The 19,716-nt window shown below is 44.7% G+C and overlaps 1 protein-coding gene across 2 annotated transcripts in view; it reads left to right on the forward strand.

The window, feature by feature from the left end:
• The window catches only part of SLIT3 (slit guidance ligand 3), a 593,416-nt gene that overhangs the window by 338,371 nt on the left and 235,329 nt on the right, over positions 1-19,716 (forward strand). The window lies entirely within an intron of this gene.

A 19,716-nucleotide genomic window follows, 5' to 3' on the forward strand; every position in this document is an offset into this window, starting at 1 on the left:
AAGCTGCCCCCCCCACCACCACCACAGAGAAGGCCAGGAGGGCCACTAGGTGGTCAGAGAAATGTGGCCAACCAACAGGCCTTCCTGTAGAATGCCCAGAGACATTCTGAAGTCATTGAAGGCAACAGCGGGAGATGGGGTTAGGGCTTTGGGCTTTGGGTCACATCCAACACAGAGGTGCAGGTAGGGTTTTTCTTCTTTTTGTGACCATTAAATATACAGTTTTTGTTTTGCTTGAAAATGGGAAGACCTGGCCACCCTCGCCCACATTCTCTCATGGCAATAGTCAACTAGAACAACTGTGCTCTTTAGGTAATCTCTTTACTTTGCATTTTACCAAACAATTGCTTTCCTTCTGGCCTCTTCGCTCTCCTGCCTTACCTGCTATATCCTACCTGCAGACCTTGGTTTTCTCATCTGTAAAGTGGAGGTGATAATGCCCACCTGGTAGTAATAGCTCAATTAGCCAATAGAATAATTATTTCTGGTACCCTACGTCTTGAAGCATCAGCCAGCTGAAAACTGTAAGACAGGGATCCTTGAAGCCATGAGAGATGCCTTTACTCTCACGGAGCCTCTTTTACTCTAAAGGAGGACTTTTTCCTCCCCGACCCCCAACCAAAACAGCCAGTATTTCTAATGAACAATTGTAACATTTACAGAGAGAACCTTGTATGTGCCAGACACAGTTCTCTCACTTTGTGTCCATTATCTGTGTTTCTCCACACCCAGCAAAGCTGGAACAATTATTCCCAGTTTATTGATGAGTAGGGAGGGCCCAAGAGGCTGACTAACCTTCCCAAAGCCACCTCCTTCAGAGAAGCTGTCACCAAAAACATCCTACCTCCTCCTTCCTGTGTTTGATCACCTAGAATAAGACAATTTTCAGTGAATTGCTGGGCTCTGGAGTGACACCTGTTTCCCCAGAGCAGAAATGACACCTTTGAAGTAAAATTTTCTTAGCTCCCAGCTCTACAGGAAAAACCTATTTGGGGGCCCATTATGGCTGCATTCTGGAAGCCGTCAACTCGGATGCTTAAATATAGCAGCTTTTCAGTTCCCGGGCGCTGGCGGCAGAAAAACATTTTGAAGGGCAAATAAATATTTATGTATGAGGGCTCTTTGTGCACAGTAAATGTTTGATTCTGTTGCCCCAATTCCCTGGGCTGAGAGTCAATTATGGAGCCCAGAAGAGAGCTTGCAAGTAAATATGCATTCACCACCTAGATTCCTGCAACCAGGTTAGAGTGAACATCTATATGTGGGCTCTGCGCCCTGTGTCAGTGGAAACAAGCTATGAAGTGCTTGCATGTGCCTGGAGACCTGCCTAGTGCTTCGCACTAATTATCTCATTTAATTGTCGCAACCCTTCATTTTGTAGATGAGAAGCAGCTGAGATTGTTTCTGACCTGTTGTGTGTAGACATGGGCCCAGGAAGAAAAGCTAATCTCACTTTTCTCACTTTTCTCCCTTTCACACTAACCTGCAGACTCCTTGGAGAGTAGCTGGGGTGATAACAGTTGCAAAGATACTCCTGGGTCCTTTCCAGAGGGCAGCCCCTGTAAGCACTTGCTGTTGCTGCAAATCCTCAGAACTGCATGCTAAATGAACGAGTGAAGGTATACTCATCTACTCACAGTCATGGTAGTGGGAGGAGAAACCTCCATGTGGATTATTCCTAAATCTGTGGAGAAGATATCAGAGCAAAGAATCCTCCAACTGGATCTGATTGTTATGGGAAGGAATAGTGTTCTCCAGTGGATTTGACCTTCTCTCGTTTTCCTTTTCTTACTTTCCCTTGTCTATTCTTCCTTCTTCGTAATCTTTTCGTTTTCCTTTTGGTCTCATTTTTGTTCTACTCTTCCATTCTCTCCTGTTTTGGGGAGTTCCTCTTCCTCCTCCCCCCTCCTTCCTCCCCTCTCTTCTCTTCCTCTTCTTCCCTACCCTCTTCTTCCCCACCCTCTTCTTCCCCACCCTCTTCTTCCCATCCTTCTTTCTACTCTCCTTTCTCTCCTTCTTCTTCCTTCTCTTGGCCTTTCTCCTGCTCCCCACATAGTTCACCTTCAGACCCCCGAGACTGCAGGGGAAATGTTTGCAAGGACTTCTGGGCTGAGGGAGCCAGGGGGCATGCAGCCACTTGGGGGAAGTAATGCCAGATGTGTTGTCGGTGCTAACAATCAGCCTGAAATGTAAACGTGGGCCGAGCTCCAGTAATAAAGCCCTTACAGCTGGAGGGTTGGCAATGCCAGAAGGAAGGAGAAGTGAGGCCTTGCTTCTTAACCAGAGATGGATCAAAATCTGGTCTTTGCATATATTTATGCCTCCACCATCCCTTTTTGCTTTTGCAGAAAGGTGATCCATCTTCCCCCAAGTTTATTAGAGGCGGTTTTCCAACACCGCTTATAAAATATTACAGGCAGCCCCATGATTCATGGCCTCATTTATAACCCAGAGCACTTGGGAAATTTGGGGGAATATTTCTCATTAAATCTATTTCCCAACTCTTTGGCACTGCCTCCACCTCCCCGAGAAACACCAGGAAATTCAAGACCAGTTTGAGCAGAGTGGCAAGGTGGATCTCCTGGTGCTGAACCCGGAAGGCTGAGTTGCAGGTGATACACTGCGATCTTCCAACTGGGCTTCTCAGGGCTGTGTGGTGTATTTCACACATCCATAGAAGCCTCGTGCACCTAAGCACTTCTTCGTGGGCCTGTTTACTCATGCCTCTGCATCTTTCTTTAGCAGAGGTGTCTCTCCATGAGATGGTTTTGTAAGAGTAGAGAGAAGGAGTGATCTGTCAGGCCAGGGGTCATGCTATTGGTCAGTAGGAACCCTTATTATAAAGAGGGTTCCCTTCTATAAGGAGTAAACTGTACCTCATGTCTTGGGCTTTGCTATCAAATGGTGCAGCTCCTTACAATCGCTTTTTTTGATTTTTTTTTTTCTTAATAGTAAGCGTTGTTTTACTTAGTAGTGATACTTTTCTTAATAGTAAGCGTTGTTTATAGCTGGTAGTCAATTTCTTTAACCAGTGTCAGCTTAAGTCACTCTGCCTTAAACACTAGACCAGGTATCTGTAAGGCTTTCATGAGAACTTTTACACATTGACTATTATTTTTTTTTTAATTTTTAATAATTTTTGTTTTAAAATGATATTATCTTGCTGAAACTTGGCAGTGAGGAAACCCAGAGCTCTTATCTCTCATACCAGTAGTTGTCCCTACCTAATCTTCTGTCCTGGGGCCGATTTTTTTCTTGGTGATGGCCATCTCTTGCGATAAGGGATAGAACCAAACTTTTACAATATTTTCCCTTCCTGCCACCCATGGTTTAGATATGCCAGTCTAAACCTATAGGATACAGCATACCTCCATGAAATTAGGAAAAAGATAAGCAAGCTTGGTGGTTTTTATATTTATATATTGGGTTGCAAAGGTCAATAGTCACCTTATGGAAATCAACTCTGTGTTGAACAGCCGGAGGCAGATAAATCATCCAAATATTGGGCAATTTCATCTGCCATTCTGGTCAATGTATGCCCAGGGAGACTGTGAGATAGAAAACATGCATCTGTTTCTTACTGTCATCCCCCACATCCTTGTGTAGTAGTGTTTTCAGACCTGATTTTTGTAAAACAGGTCCTTTATCATATTCTGTAACTAAAAGTGACAAAGTATGGCCTGGGAAATTGGCTAGAGGGCCAAGTTTGACCCACTGCCTGTTTTTGTAAATAAAGTTTTATTGGAACACAGCCATGCTCATTTATTTATCTTTGGCTGCTTTTTTGCTACAAAAGCAGAACTATTGCATAGTTGTGACAGACACTATGTGACCAACAAAGCCTAAGATATTACCCTTCTGGCTCTTCAAGGAGTTCTGAACAATTACATATTACTGTACTGAGCTAGATACTCAGAGTCATCCAATGTTGTGTTTCATGGGTGATTTAAGGGCTTTTTAAGGGCAATTTTAACTAGCTGTGACTTTGTCTTACACTGACTTCTGTTTGCCATTCCAGCAAAGATCCCCCTCTACTATGGGCATTCTGCTGTTGTTTTTTTTTTAAACCCAATTCAGCCAGCCATTTTTGGCTTCATGTGTGTATAGCCATGGCACTTACTTTTGGAGGGTTCTGAAAGGGAACCTTCTCTGGAGTATGGGCTGGCTGTAACAAGAACATCCCTGTGATGTGTTTTAGGGACTGGGGTTTCACAGTCCCCCATGTGTGGGGGACATTCTACAGATATGAGCCTCCAATGATGACCTGATGCTTTCTCTCTGTGGCATTTCTCTTAAAGTGTTTGCATATGCCGAATGATCCCCATAACTGCCTGGATTTTCTGTGGCCTATGCTCTGGGGACACGTTGGGAGGGAAACTTAGCTTACCCAAACCCAGTCAGGTTTATTGAGAGTTAGAAGCAAGGCTGCAGAGCCTTGGAACTCCTGCCAGTGAAGAGAATATCACAGGTCAGCTTCCTGTCCAGGGGCTTCCAGTCCCAGGCATCAGAATCTCCAAAAATCCTTTTGAAAAATACAGATGCTTAGGTGTTACCCCAGGAAGTGCTGATCTTGGAGATGTGGGGTGGGGATAGTTATCTGTGTTTACAAATTCTACCAAGGAGTCTGAAGAACAGCCAGGTGTGGGAGCTGCTAATCTGGTCCACATGCCTCCTTTGAGAGCTCAGGAAGTGGGCCCAAACATGTCCCAGCAGGTGACCAGCCAAGACCAAATTCTGGGGGTCTTGAGTCCCTACCAGTGGTTTCCCAACCAATGTCAGCAGAGCTTGGGGTTTTCACAAAACACCTTTGAGGCTACCCTGGGGTAAGAATGACAACCAGTGGGGAGTCCAAAGAACAGGGCTCTAATTTGTCCATGTTCAACCAGACTCCCTTCACTCACATGTTTTATGTATTAGGCTCACATTAGATTTTGTTTCTAGAGCAAGAACAGGCAGGAAAAAAGTATCTGCTAATGGGGCCCCAAAAAAGGAAGGTGTCAGCCCTGCATCTTGTAGCAAATCAATCTACCTTTTCTACTAGAGTCTCCTTTTTTTGAAAAATCTCAAGGGACACTTTACTATCTAAACCTGAAAAGTGTCACCAATTCTCATGATCATTTCTCTCAGAAGTGGAGAGAAAACTGCTTTCTGTTCTCCACAGATCCCAGATCTGAACTTGATTTGTACCTAAATCCCACCTACTCCAAACTGAGCCCTTCCTACTCTCTCTCTCCTCTAGACCCAGAAGACAGCTCACCTCAGCATCATGACTGCAAGTCACATAGTGTTTGAGCACCTTCTACATGCCAGACAATGTGTAAGGCTCTGGCCCAGGCAGGCTTCCTGCTCGGGTGCACCATCTAGGCTGGGGAGAGGACAAAAGGAGGAATGTGTCCCTCCACACCCTTCCCCGGGCAGCAGTTTCCTCTCCTCTCCTACTTTTCCTTCAAGATGATGCAAACTACCTTTCAGGCCCCTTCCCTATTGCTCAGGCCTTGGGTCCTCACCCTGCCTCAGGCCCTGGCTACGGGACACGTGCTTCAAGAAGGATTTCACGAAACTCAACAAACTGTGCAGAGAAACTGGCCCCCCGATGGCTATGCTGGCAGCCCTGGAGTTGTACTGCCTGGACAGGCAGTGTCCCTGCTCCTTCCCTGGGCAGGGATGCAGGGTGTAGATGATCAGGGCATCCCAGTCTGGTTTTCCTTTTATACCACCTCTTTGGGCTTCAGTCTTATACAGCATCTCTGCGCTGCCACCTCCTGGCCAAAATAAGGAGTGAGCAGGGGCCCGAGGGAGGAAAGTCCTGCAGCCCAGGTTGCAGACAGCAGCTGCTCCCGCAGCTCCTGAGGGATCCAGGGAACATCCAGGAGCACAGTCTGCGGAGATGAAACCTACAGGCCATGGACAGGTGATGGGATGACACCAGCCCAAATGCTCCCCCAGAAAATGGTCCCGGCAGAGGCAGGGGTCTGTTTTCTCTCTCATTGCCTTTCTTTCAGCCTTTCAGCTTGTCTTCCCCCTGGTGTCTGTTTAGATGTTTAAATGCTTGCATATTTCTGTGTATGTATGCGTGTGTGTTCAGGTCTAATTCTCTGTGTGGTATATGTTCCTTGCTTCCATAGACAACCTTTATACTCTTTATAGTGCAGCTCAAAACAAGGGGAACAGCCCGATGAATATGAATAAGACAGTAGTGAGGGACATAATAGTAATAATAGGACACCCAGCCCACTTGCCATTTGCTTGTGAAACTTTTCTCTTTGAGGGAAGGACTGAGCTCATGTTTAGTTCTAGAAACAGCTGCTGTATCATCAGGTGGTGCTGACAAGATTTCACAAATAGAGATGTGTTTAGGGAGTGGGGAAACCTGCTTTCTATTCAGTTAGGTCAGATGAGAGCCACCTTCCCTAAATGCTGGTCACTGAGCCAAAGGCTGGAGGAGTGTGGGAGTGAGGACCAGGCCAGGGGGAAGCCATGCAGTCTGTGTAGAAGGACCCCCAGCAAGCTGCAGGGGGGTAGGGTTGCCGACTGACAAGCCCCAGATGCCCAGCCCCTGATGATTCAGGGTCTTGTGTGTCTGCAAGTCAGCCTGAAACCTGCAGAGATGCTGGAGCCTGGCAGTCCCTGCCATCACCCAGCCTCTCCCCTGGATGTCACTGTTGTGCTATGTAAGCAATGCTGGGGAGCACTTTATGGGACCATGGAAAACCCTCCAGGGCAGTGCCTGACCCTTAGGGCTGGAGAAGACCCAGTAGGAAAGGGCAGGGCCAGGCCTATTTGCAGGCTTTTGGGAGAGTGGGGTTCAGTGTCCCCCAACTGGATGGTGCTGCCCGTGATAGCAGCTGTGGGCGACGCCAATCGCGGGTCCTGAGGCAGGACAGAATGTTCAGTACAGAGAGGCTTTGATGGCTAAGAGAACTGGGCAGCTGAGCCCCACCCCCACCAAGGCTCTCAGGCCTGTCCGTGGTCACCGAGTCAGAAGCAGCGAGAGAGGTTTCCAAGCCAGCGTGGTTGGTTAAGAACATGGACATGAGTCCAAATCCCAGCGTCACTGTCAACAGTCCAGTGACTTTGGGGAAATTGTCTCATCTCTCAGAGCCTCTGTTTCCTCACCTGCATTAAATGGAACTCCCTCATAGCATCATTGTAAGAAGTAAATGGGCATAACGCACGCAAAACTTCTACGTAGAGGACAGCTGTTATAGCAAGGGATTTAGAAAGAGTACACCAAGACCTTCCAACCCTTAGCCTGGGAGGACAGTTTTGTGTCTGATCCAATCATGAAAATCAGCACTAGCTCAGAGATTAGAACAAATCAGGAGATTTGGCCCAGGCCTAATAGACCGAGTACCCTCTTTTTTCTTGGTTTTGAGTTTCCCTAAAAACCTAGCTGCCTCTTCACAGAGCCACATATGCATGTGTTTTGATCTACGTGTTGAGAGAAAGCACAGGAGTTTACCCCTAAAGCAGTCAAAGGACTTTTTTTCTGTATCGCTGCTGACATGTTTGGAATAACTGAAAGCAGACTCAGGACACACTAAAAGCAAAGCATGTGCAGAGAGTTCCAGGCAGGGTCTCCCATGGTGATGAGCAAGAAGAGCATAGACCCTCTGAGGTGCAGCCAGGCCAGAATGTGTCAGCCTCTACCCAGTCCTAATAATGCAATCCAATCAAGAAACCCATGATGATCTGCCGATTTTCTTCCCTGGAATGAGATTTCATGCTGTAAAGTACTGAAACAACTCTCTGATAAGAATCAGTGTGGTGTGGCTTTGGGTGGCATAGGCTGGTTTTACTACCAAGGTCTCGCTCTGTTTATGGAAGTTGCCAGTTTCACCAGGGTCCCATTCACTTTGCACAAGTTAAGCAGCATTCCTAGGATCAGAGCTGGAGAGAGGTTCACCCGTGGAGGGCCATTTCTTTCCTCCTTCACCATCCTTTCCTCCAGTAGCATAGAGTTGTCCCAGTTGGGGTTCTGACACTCCTGCTTCACCAGCATCTTCCTCTAAGTGTTGAAATGGGTCAATTAAGTGAGACCACCACTCTCAGTTCAAGGTAACTGAAGGATACAAGTAAGAGACCCATGTGATATTGAAGAACCATCATTTTCCCATACAAAATAGCTTGGGAATGGCCAGTCCAGATTTGCTAACGACTTCTACCCATAGACAAAGAAAAACTAGGAGATGGAAGGTGCTCTTTTGTTTTATTGTGCATTTGAATTCTCTGTGTTTAGGGAGCCCTTTTGACGTCCTAGTTTCACAATCACTGACTCAACCCGAACTTCCTCTTTCAGAGTATTTTGAGCCTAGTGCCCCCAAAGAAGCTTTGCATCTTGGTGTCTGAAGGGTAACGGAGAGAGCAGAGGCGAGCATGGCATGCTTTCGTGGGGGGAAGGTAAATTGGAAAAAGAGGAGGGAAACCATGCCTGAGCAGCTACAAAATTGTTCAAAACCATTTGCTCAACTCGGTTAATTGTTCTTCCCCATGGTGCAGAGACACCTACGCCTTGCGAAGTCTGTGTTTCTGTATTACAAGGAGCAGCCTATTAAAGAGAGACAGATAGTCTACCAGGAGCAGCTGACTCTCCGCCCCTGCCCCTCTCGGCTTTCCCTCTCTCCCACTTCTCTCTTGCTAACACCCTTGCCTCCCAACACAGAGCTCATGCGACTCTCTCCCCCTTGGCATCCGCTTTATCACTGGGAAGAGTTGTCAGTGATGGGGGGGGGGGGTGGCGACTCAAACCAGCTCTGCTTGCAGAGTAGGAATAATTACAAAATCTCAGGCCGTTATCCAATTACTTTGACATGTGGCCATTCTAGGGAGTTCTAACTGGATTAAGTTCATTATAAAAAGATTAGTCCTAGGATGGGGACTGTGCATAACAAAGTGAACCTTCAGAATGTGTGCTGCTGAGCCACCAAGGACTTTGGGGGTAAAACCAAGTGAATGGCTTTGTTTATTGAATTACTGTTTAGGGATTTGCCAAGGAGTTTTGTTCAGATAGAGTTTGTGGCTTAAAGCAACGGTCAGCAGTTTTCTGTTTGTTTTCCTTTTTTCAACAGCATTCTTCAATACCATTAGAGTTATTGTCAAAGCACTAATCCAAGATGTTTGTCCCCAGTGTTTTATATGAGCATGGAGGTGAGATTATTGAGCTAAATGGGTCTGAGCCACACAGAGCTTATATATTATTCATAAACTATGTGTATATGGGCACATGGAGAGAATGTGCCTATATGATACCTTACATTTGCATAATGCTTCAAAGTGGTGCAGAGCACTTGCACGTTTCTCATTTGACCCACACAGCAGTACTTTTGGATAAATAGGCATTATTGTAATGATTTTACGTATAATGAAACTGAGACTCTGAGAGGTTAATCTGTGGTCATCCAGCTCGATAGTCCAAGGACTGAGATTACAACTCAGATCTGCTGTTCCTAGCCTAGCATTGCACAAACACATGGGAACTCAGTTTATATATCTATTTTTTTTTCTAATGTTTCTTTTATTTTTGAGAGAGAGAGAGAATGCGAGCAAGGGAGGAGCAGAGAGAGAGGGAGACACAGAATCTGAAGCAGGCTCCAGGCTCCTAGCTGTCAGCACAGAGCCCGATGCGGGGCTCAAACTCATGAACCATGAGATCATGGCCTGAGCCAAAGTCAGGCGCTTAATCAACTGAGCCACCCAGGTGCCCCTTTATATCTATTTTAAACACATAGTATGTGTTCAGCTAATGGCAATGGAATATTTGGATTAGCCAAGTTGATTGAGTCCAGTTTTCTTCCTCTATTTCCCATGAGAATTACAGCAGCTATCAGTTTCGAACAGGTCAATGTAATTGCTTAAAAACTTTCTTCTCTTTCTTCTGAGCTCAAGAAAATTTTGTATGCAGAAAACATCGTGGAACTATTCTTTGGGGGTCACCCCAAACCCTTCTTCTGATACATTCCCTAAAGTCTGTCTTCCTTTAGGGCAATTAATCATCACTTCATCTTCCTAGAATAAATGCCCAAGCCCTTACTGAAGATCCTGAGTTTTGACACATAGATGTAAAGGTCAGTGGAAAGATACAAATTACCAATCTCTTATAATTTCACTTAGCATGACTTAGCTGTTGAGGGTTCCATACCCTTCTGGATGAACTGGTGAGATTTAAAACTCTAGGTAGGTCAATAGGAGACCCCCAACAAATGTGGATCAGCAGTGCTCCGCTTTCTCCTCCTAGGCCCACTGTGGATGCTTCCTATGGATCATCACACACTTCTCTACCTAGCCTGGACTTGCGCTTACAACACATCTCAGAAGTCACGAGTTGGCTAGCAAGATGGCATCTGTTTACCACCTCGATCCTAGACTTTGGTGACCCCAGAGAACTCCAGAGGCCTTGAGAGCCTCCATCAGACCAGCCCATCAGCCTCTTTATGTCTGATATCATCTTTATGGCCTCGTTTCATGATAAGCAATTGGAGATACCCAGGGAAGGTTAAAGAGAATGTAAATGATCAAAAGCCTTTAGATTTAGGTAGTAAATATATTCAGAGTACAATTACAGTAAAAATTAGTGCAGAAGTTAGTGTGCCAGAAAAGAAAGTTTGTGCATAAAGCAGAAATCTAGATTGCTGCAGACCAGTAATTCTATATATCCCCTCTACCCAAAAGGAAATACACATGAAAACAATATGTTGTACAAATTTTTATTCCCTAAGCCCATCTAGCTTATAGATCAAGGTTAAATAACAAGCAAATAAGCAAAACCAATATAGACTGTTGAAGTACATAGTCAGGATTCTCATTTGCAAATAATACAACCCAAGTTCAAAATGATGCAAAAAAAAAAAAAAAAAAGGAAAGTTATTGGCTCATAAAACTCAAGATTTAAAGGCTTCAGACACGGCTGGACCTAGTGGTTCAATAACATCATTGGGACTTTTTCTGTGGTAGCTCCCAGCATTTCCAAATTACCCCTTCAGCATGGAGTTTGGCAGAAAAAGAAGCGTTTTGGTTTTTTGCTTTGTCCTGCCCCCCCCCCCCATAGTTCCTGTAAAAGTTCTGGAACTTATTCTGATTGGATCTGGTTTGGTCATGTGACCACCTCTGAGCCAATCACTGCTGCCAGGGGATGTACTATTTGCATTGGCCCGGCCTGAGTCATGTGGTGCCTCTGGAGACTAGCCCTACTCACTCCTCCACCCCTAGCACATGCACACCAACTACTTACACTGAAAATGTTAGAGATAACGGTGACTAGAGGGAAAGCTCAGTTCATTGCTTGCTGTGTACTAGGTCCAGTGCTAGATGCCAAAAGAAAACTTTACCAATAGGCCCGAAGCTTAGCAGCTTGCAGGCTCTTTTCCTACAGATAATCTTATCTGACCCTGACAAACACAAGATATTTTTATTCTTACCTTTGTACACATGAGGAAGGTTATGTTCAGAGGGGTTCAGTAACCCACTCCAGTAGACGCGGCACTTGACCTTCCAATTTATCCAATTCCAGATTCTGTTACATTTCTATAATCCCTGTTTCTGGATAGGTGACAGTAGGAATGTGAATATTTGAAATTTCTCACTCATTTACCTGAAAGAGGCAAATCAGAGACAGGATTTCAGTTTCTCCACTTAGGAACAAGCCTTGAACCCCAAATCAACAGGAGAACTGCATTCTCCACTGTTCGTCAGCACTTAGGTACAATGTTGAAACAATATCAGCTGTTGTTTATTGAGCACTTACTATGTGCCAGGTACTATGTAAGCACTCAACAAGGAATATCCAATTTAATGGTAAAAAACAGCCCAGTGGACTAGCACTTCTTATTTCTATTAGACAGCTGAGAAAAGCAAGTCTCAGAAGGATGAAATGACCTAACCTAGGTAGTGTGTGGAGCCAGAGTTTGAATTCTCCTCCCTGTTCTTCCTACCAAGAAATGAATGAGCCCCATGTCTTTGATTTCAGTCACTAACTGGTTAGAATTCGTTAGAAAATTGGGTAGAGATGGGAGATGAGAAAGGCATCAATCCTAAACTTGGGTGGGGCGGGGAGTGGGTAGGAAAAAAATGGAAGAAAATCAGATTGTAGATGAATTCCTGGTGATTCAAAAGGCCTCAAACCAAAATAATGAGAAATAAGCAGACAAACTACAGGCCAAAACAAGAAGATCATTTTTCAAGGATTTCTAAAAGTTAAAACTGACTAGGTTTTAATTGTTCAAGCCCTGTGGGCCTGTTTGCTTTCCGTAGGAAAGTCTTGTGTTTCGCTTGCTCCTGTAACTCACTCAGGAACGACAATAGTCCCTGGGGGATCCTGAGTGGTTCCATCTGGAGATAAGGGCAAACCAGCCAGAGCTTCACCAAAGCAGTGTATACGCTCCTCTTCACAAGCCCATCCTTTGCCATGTCTGTTTGCTGCAAAACCCGTATTTCCTCATCATTTATACTTTTCAGGGTGCATGTCTCATGACAACACTGGCAGCTTTCAATTTATTAGGCTTATTAGCAAATAAAACTGTCCTGAAAAGCCCAGATTTGATATCTGGAAGATTCATTTCAGGATTGATTTAATGCAACCTGCCTCGTAGTTTATTTCACATCTCCAGATTGGAACTAAATCACCCTCGTCTTGTTGATACCCTTAATATGATGGTGTTTGCAAAATAGACCAGGCTGTAAAAGAATCCGAAGACTCCACTTCTCTTCTTTTTTTTTTTTTAACAGAGATGATAAAAATACTTTATAACTTTATATGTCTAAGAGATTCTGAGGTTTTTCTTTTTTTTCTCCTTCTTTGCTATCAGTGATGGTATTTGAATGTAAAGAGTGGTAAATATATTCAAGGATGTGGTCCTCCTTAACTGTTGATTTACAACAGTGGGAAATCACCTACTTTCTCTGGAATCACCACTCTGCATGAAGGACCAGTGACACTGGCATTCAATATGAGTGAACCTATAGAAGCACCATCCAGAAACATTCCATCATTTAAGTCTCCTTGTTCTTAAGCCCTGGGCAACAGCATACTTCTTCAAGATGAAGACTTGAACAGAACAAACCTGTTATTACCAAACCAGCCAATGGCACTTACCAAGGGCCATTACCCTCTGTTAGCGTTTATCACCCGCATCTCATTTGACACTTATCATTTATTGCCTGACAGTTTTATTTAGCTTTTATCCTCCCCCACTGTATTCCCATCTGCTGAGGACATAGGCCCCAGAGTTAGTCCAATCCAGTATATATTCCATCTCTGCTACTTCATACCTGGGTAACCATGGCTATTTTAGCCCTGAATCTCAGTTTGCTCATTTGTAAAAATAGGATAATGGGATTAAATTAAGTAATGTATGAAACATCTCTAAAAGAGTGCCAAGCACATGGAAAGTGCTTAATAAATGGTAGCTGTTATTATGATGATTAATATAGGAGCAATAATACTAATAGCATTAAAACATGGTCTTAAATGTTACTTTCCGTTTCGTATACCAGAGTGCCTTACATAAAAGTAGATAATGTGCTTCTGTAAAACGTCCTGATTATAGAACACTTATGGAAAAAAAGATCCATTTCACTAAATTTTATTTATATAGATGTAGATACAGATATACAGATATATAAAATCTCCTTAAGTGAAAGAGAGTGGAGATGCTGGCAGCTTACTTTACAAGAGAACACTTGAAACTGTCCAGTGTGCTTTGAATGTTGGGGTTTTTTTGTCCGCATAAGTCTCCCTCTATCTTGTCTGCTTTTGTAAATTGGTTAGCCAAGCCTTCCTTCATAGAACATACATGAATCATCTCAAGCCTTTCTTAATTAGCACAAATTCCAAATTTCTGAAGTATGAGAATCCACGAGTTTTGGTGTATTCCTAGGATATACTATACTCAGTAGACCACAGCTCTAACTGAAATTCCTGAGCCAGGTACACATTTGTGCTCTTGTCTGTTACCTATTTTAACATAGTAAATCAGAGGCCATGTGACAGTGGTCGCCCAAGTGCCCAAGCACAGCAGTAACACCTGAAGACCCCCCACTCATCAATCCCAGCCTTCACCAGCAACAGCACTGGACTCTTTTAGGCCCAGGTGCCTCCATCTGGCTTGCTGCTGCTTTGCCTGCCTTGGGTTCTCCTGTATTCTGTATTTCTGGTTCTTTGCATGCCTGCCCCTCAGTGTTCATTCCTGTGTCATCTACAGGGTTTCATATACCCAGCGAGGACCTTTTTCATGTCCTTGTCCTGCAGTTGATCTAGAAGTGTGTCTTGTCTTCCAGTTTAGTTTGTTTTCTTTTAAATGTTTATTTATTTATTGAGAGAGAATGCGCGTGCCCACACACAAGTGGGGGAGGAGCAGAGAGAGAGGGAGAGAGAGAGAATCCCAAGCAGGCACACAGGGCTCAATCTCAGGAACCATGAGATCATGACCTGAGCCTAAATCAAGAGTCAGATGCTTAACCAACTGAGCCACCAAGGTGCCCCTCACGTCTTCCATTCTGAGCAAGTATCTCTGTTTTATCAATGGGGATAGATTGGCCTCTGCTACAATTATTATGTAGAAAAGTGGGTAAAATAGAATAGAGGGGATTAAAAATTAAATTTATTAAATTATTGAATTTAAAGCCCTGGCATTTAAATTTAAGATATTTAATAAGTGCTCTGAAAGGGTTCTTATAAATTATGTTCAGATATCAAGGTTTATTCTAGAACACACAATATCTTCATTAGCAACATCACAATCGTGCCACCATGTATTTGTCACTAGGTACAAGACAATGTGCTAAGCACTTATGTGCATTTCTCACCCATTTCCTGTTTAAATGCCCCTTTCTCTCACACTATAAGGTCTTGTACTGGAACAAAACATTCTCTATAAGAGTTAGGTGGTAGATTCCATCTGTTATAGCAGTAAAAGCCAATAGGAGTTTTTAGATGCTTTTTAGTCTAGTGTTTAGCCAGCACACACTTCATGTTCTCTCACATGGACAGAATTGCAGCAAATTGTATGAATTAGAAGAAGTTCACCCTTCCTCCAAGTAGTTGACTCCTACATTTCAGAAAATTGTTATGATGTACTGGTTTGTTAGGACAAGGGTTTTATGGCCATATTCTGGGGAGGAAAATGTATTAACTCTACAGATGTACAGTGTCTACCTTGTGAATGGACCCCCTAGGATAATGACCATATTGTATACTTGCATTCTGGAAGTCAGAAGTTCCAGCCAAGATATTTTAGGAGTTTTAGTGTGGATCTGATGGCTTGCGCTGGGAAAAATTACTAATGATGATTATCACTACTGTAATTTATTAGTCTTATTTACTGGGCACTGTGTTAGACACCATACTTTATTTTACTTCTTAAAAAATACAAGATAGCCATTGACATCTATGAATCAGAAAAGGGAACTAAGGTGCAGGAAGGGCTACGTGACTCACCCAAGGTCCTACAGCTAGGGAGCAGCCAATCCAGGGTCCTCACCTATGTCTGTGATCTTCCTCCTCAACTCCAGTAGCTTCCAGTGTCCCAGGCCCAGAGAACACCAGAAGCTCCCATCAGCTGTTCAGGCTGGTGCCATGTTGGAAACCACCCCATCCTTTCCCCACCCCCACCTCATCAGTCTAGTTGATTATACTTCCGAAACATGTCATCGACCCACTTCATCTTTTCCCACTGCTTCCACCCGAGGCCAGACTGCCACCACTTTTTGCCTGGACTGCTACCTCCTAAATGGTCTCTCCTCATGCATGTTTCTCCCTGTTCAACTCCTTCTCTGTAAAATCAGTGTCTCTTCCAAAATACACGTCTGATCCCCTCACTGGCCTGCTTAAAACACTTTCACGATTTTCCCTATTCTCTTAGGGTAGAAATGAAAATCCTCCCACATGACCTATAGGGACCCTGCCTGGCTTCAGGTGATGACCCAGTGTCATCACCACACTCTGCCTCAGCCCCTGTCCTCCAGACACACTGGCCTTCTCCATGTCCCTCCATTGTGTTGGATTCCTTCCTACCCCAAGGCCTCATTTGAAGTTTCCTCAGTCCCCTGACTCTACCTGGTTTAGTCCTACTCATTCTTTAAACCACTGCTCCTCCAGGAAGACTTCTCTGACTGCACCCTTAACCCCATATATACCTCTGTGTGTGATCAACTCTCTTCCATAACACCAAGCCCAGTTATAATTAAAGAGCCTAAAGAGCCACTTGTGCAGTTGTTTAACCTCTAGGTACCACCTCCAAATGGGAAGCTCCAGGAGAATAGGGATTACCTTTTCATCTTTACCACTGTGGCCCCAGTTCCTAGCACAGGACAAGACCTAGTAGGTGCTCAATAATTATAGGATGATTAACTAAATGACCTACTGATTCCAAAGCCCCCTCCTTTTGCTGACCACCCACCTTGCATCCATTAAGGATCAGCATCAGCATATCACCTGGGCTACGAACAGGGCATTACAAGAAGTCAAATGACATGGAAAGGTGTGTGCTTGTTATCCTGGCATGATCTAGGCTGTTCATGAAGTTAATTTCCTCCCTTCTGTGGACATTTACTCTTTCAGGGTAGAGACCTGTGGTTTGGGAGGTCTCTAACCACTTGCTTTGAGTGGAAAAGCTGTGGTCCAGGAGGGGCATGGGAATGAGCTGGCCCCATCTTTGGTCTTGGCCTAATGATTGTTGATTTCTCATCCACAAGTAATGGGATCCAAATACCTTAGTGCCAAGGGGCAAATTTCTTGAGAATCTCTTTGTTCCGTTTCACTAACTTCGCATCCATGTGGTCCTCCCTAGGCTAAGCATCCCTAATTGTGTGGGGAAAACTAATTATAACTATGAGATTCCAGAGCCTTTATTTGCTAGGCCAGGTTCAGTTCATTGTTTGAAATTTGCTTTCAGTCTGATACGTTTTTTTAGTTGCCAAATATAAACAGATTTGCTTCTTTAATGTTTGCCATCTTGGAAATAATCTTTAAACAAAAATCAGACACAAATATAAAGGATGATTCTCAAAGAAACCACACCACAGGGTCTGTGAGGGCTGTGATGGGATTTCTCTGAATTTCTCCAGGGCCCTGGGAGCTCAGAACAGAATGTGCTGAAGCTCTCTTTCCTTGCTTTTCATCGTAACCCTATACATCTCTATTTAGAAAACACCATGAAAGCTGAAATGCTCTCAAACTTCCCTTTTGGCCGGGAGTTAGAGACATGTGTAGACCCAACAGGCTTTTCCATTTAAAAAGATCGTTTCATCAGTATGGCACTGGAACAAAAGAATGGTCAATCAACAGATAATTCGTAAGGTGCTATGGGAGAATTAGAACAAAGGAATGAACAAACCTGCCACAACAACAGAGTAGAAGCTGCACCCCCGACCTTGAGGAAGGTCCTGTCTGGTTGTGGAGATAAGAGGGAATCTAGTGCTAACCAGAGAAAGAACAATCATCCTTGTAGACTGATGAAGTCAGGAAAGGCTTCCTGGAGGAGGTGTGGCCAGAGAGGCCCTCCATGCACAGGGAGGTGGCTCTGGTTTCAGGAAGAAGACCTGCAACTGAATCCTGACTCTATTACATTTAACAGGTAAACTGGGACCAATTATCTACCCTCTCTGAGGTAATTTTTCATCTGCAAAATGACAGCAAGACTTACCTTGTAAGGTTATTCTTGTTGTTTTGTATTTGCAGATCTGTGAAAAAACGTGCACAAGGCATTAGCCTAGGGCCTGGCCCACAATAAGTGCTCAAAAGTAGTTAGACGTTTATTGTTGTTTTCATTCCCAAAACAGGCTCTCTTGCCTCTCCCTTTGCACAAGCTCTCTGCCCTCCTAAACCACTCTTGCCCTGTCTCAGAGGCTTGCTTCACTCTCCTTTCGGGACTGAACTTGAATGTCATTCCCTGCAGGAAGTCTCCCCATCATCCTCTGTGGCTCTGGTAGCCTCATGCCTTTGCGGTTATCACAACGTGGTATCAGCCTGACCTCTGCTGAAGGCAGACACTGTCACACTGACCTCTGTTTCTTCAATAATTACGAGTGGAATGAATATATGAGAGAATGGGCTACTTCTCTCCTGTAATTTTGCTGTATGCAAAAAAAAAAAGTGAATCCGGAAGTGGATCATCTAAAGACTGGCTATTTAAGGTAGAATCCCAACAAGCGGGAAGGGAAACCAGGCTTGGGTGCCTCAAAATCAGTAGTCTGTCAGCTCTCTAGCTTCATTCCTTAATCAGGAGCTTCCTGTAGGTTAATTGCCCCTTTGGGAACCCCTAGCGAGTGATTATTGCTGTGCCATCTGCCAACAGGGCTTGGCCACTTTGGCAAGCGGATCTCTTTAGAAGAGGACCAAACCAAAGTTCTGGTAGGCTTCTGGGAGGCAAATCAAGCCCATCATGCCCTCGGAGTACTGCAAGTCACATATTTGTCGGACTCCAGAGCCACTGCTGCCTGGTACAGCGGAACATGAGCTCCCAGCCAGAAAGGGAGAAGATGGACAAGAGGCACCTTCTCCACACCACACCCCATAAACACGGGCCAGATAACGATGACTTCCTCCTTGTCCCTCACCGCTCCGTGTGTCATTCGACTTGTCCCAGCCAGGTTCATCCTCTTAAAACATCCCTGTTCTCATGACCCCCTTCTGCCGCAAGACCTTCCTTCCCTCCCCATTGCTTCTCCCATGAAATCCAAACTCTCCTGTTGGGCCTTTGATGACCTGGGTCTGGCCCCAGATGATCCCAGTCCTTTTTCTCTCTCTTTACCCACACCCATGCTTTGGAATCAGAGGCCCTGGCCCAAGTCTGGACTCATTCACTTACTAATGGTGCTCTCTAGGGGAAGGCACCCTGCCCTTTAGAGCCTCAATGTGCTCATCCCTAAAAAAGGAACCACGATCTTTGCTTCCTCTACCAATTACAAGAATTAGCAGAGACGCTGGTCAGAAACACTTGGCCAACTGCAAAGTCCTTTCTAATGTGCCAGTGATTATTCGATACCCTCCACTTCAGCCCAGCTGTTCTGTTTCACAACCCCTTGGCTATCTCGGAGTCTTTGCTTATGCTGTTTTCCCCTCCTATCCTGCAGGATTCTCTGTATCCATTGACGGTGAGTGTTGTCATCTTTCTAAGCTGGCAGTCTTCCCACTTTGCCTGGTAGGCTTGGTGGTGGTATTCATATGGAAGGCTCCCTTATGGTGTCAGCTGCCAAAGGCTAGGATCTTGTAACAACAGCTGCCACAGCTCTTGCTATGGGAGGCTTCTACCTATGGTTATGCATGTTGCACAGAGTTCAACTCTAGTGAGTGCTACCCAAATCATGCTCTGAGCTGCCAAAGTCTTTATATGTGTGGGGCTGGTTCAGAAGTGTATGGCTTTACTACAAGCAGACCTGGGAGGGTCCCCAGGCTCCCCCATTTTACAGGTATGGAGACAGGGTACAAACTGGCCCCAGTCACACAGCTGGGATGTGAAGGAGCTGGGATCTGACCCCAGTGCTTTTCCCTCCAGGTTTATTGGTGACTGACTATGATGCCCCCCAGGGTGTCCCTCAGCCACATGTTGATTGATTGAGATGAATACACTAGGGCTTTGTCTGCAAACAGGAGGAGGAATTTTGCCACCCAAAAGTGGGGGGTGGGTGGCCAGGAACTACTGTTCTGTCTCCTTATAAAAGGAGGGGCCCAGGAAGAGAGAGGACTTATAGAGAAGAAACTCATATGTGTATGTTTTTTTCTAC

Source organism: Panthera uncia (genome assembly GCF_023721935.1).
Source record: "Panthera uncia isolate 11264 chromosome A1 unlocalized genomic scaffold, Puncia_PCG_1.0 HiC_scaffold_17, whole genome shotgun sequence".
NCBI lineage: Eukaryota > Metazoa > Chordata > Mammalia > Carnivora > Felidae > Panthera > Panthera uncia.